A 1,379-nucleotide genomic window follows, 5' to 3' on the forward strand; every position below is an offset into this window, starting at 1 on the left:
GAGGTATTACACAACATCGCATTTTCATCAACTTTTTTCGATTTCGCTAGGATTTTCTCGCTTTTTTCGCTCGTATTTCGTACTTCTAAACTTTTGGAGTTTAACGAATTTAATAAAACAATTATTCCATTCGCTCATGGAATAATTGTTAAATATCACTGTTTCAATTTTACCATGCATTCATTTGATAATGACCGGTAAAGTACGGTCTAAACGTTGTTTTTTACCGTTCATTTTTATCGTAAAAAGTTTTAAGAAACCCTTTCTTATAAGAATTATAAAATAGCAATAATAAAGGATTATTGAGATGCGTTCGAGTCCTGCTTTGTCATCGACGATCGAGACTTTTGAAAGTATTTGTATATTTGGGGAGAATCATTTTGAACCGCTTACCGTTACTGTAGACAATTTTACGAATTTTACTTTTAAACTGATATCCTCGTCCACCCACACCTTCAGATCAGAAGATTTTATTATCACATAACACTGACCTACAAAGTTGAACATTAAAACATTTTAATCTTATTTAAAAGCATATATCTTAGGGCTGATCCTAAATAGGTAGAGTGCATATTAAACCTACAATAGTAAGTAAAATGCAGATCACGAATTTAACCTATAAGGTAAAAACGGATTCAACCTGAGAACGGATTTGACCGACAACATATATACAATTTTGAAACAATAAGAGACTAAAATCTTTGCTTAAAAATCCGACCAACGACAAGGTTTTAGAAAACAACAATAAAGGGCAAATTCAGAAGTAAAAGATTTTAGCATTTCTTAAAGATTGAAATTTGAAATGACAATAAAAACTGCCTCAGAGTACCAAAATAAAGAACAAAAGGAGATTAAAGAGAAGAAAAGCGAAGGAGATGACAACGTTTGGGGACACTATACAAACTGTTACAGCTTTGCACGAATAGTCGACGTCATCCCGTTTTTCTTAGTTTTACTGTCATTTCAAGTTAGTTTAAAGTGTATTTACCGTTCGTCTAAAACCATAAACCAGCCATTGTGGCAACAGGAACCTGTTGGACACACCTCTTTCAGTTTTCGTCTTGGGCAATTTGTCAATTTGTCAATACCAAAATCAATTAATTCAATTTTAGGTTTTGGGTTCAGTGTGAAGAAGTTTAAAGAAAGGTTAATTCACAAACATGGTCACCTGTCCAGCATGGGACAATAACGCCTGCTCGAGGTCATGTTATTATTGATCAGCCTGTTGCAGGCTCCCAGATAGTCGGGAAAGAGGAAAAAGAGCGTGCAAAAAATGAGAAGGCCCACTCGCTTTTTACATGCAGTTGTTTTCGTTTCCCAACTATCTGGAAGCGTGGAACAGGATAATTATTGATCGTCGACATTTTACAGAAGAATTA

This window comes from Montipora capricornis, chromosome 3 (assembly GCF_036669925.1).
Source record: "Montipora capricornis isolate CH-2021 chromosome 3, ASM3666992v2, whole genome shotgun sequence".
Lineage (NCBI taxonomy): Eukaryota > Metazoa > Cnidaria > Anthozoa > Scleractinia > Acroporidae > Montipora > Montipora capricornis.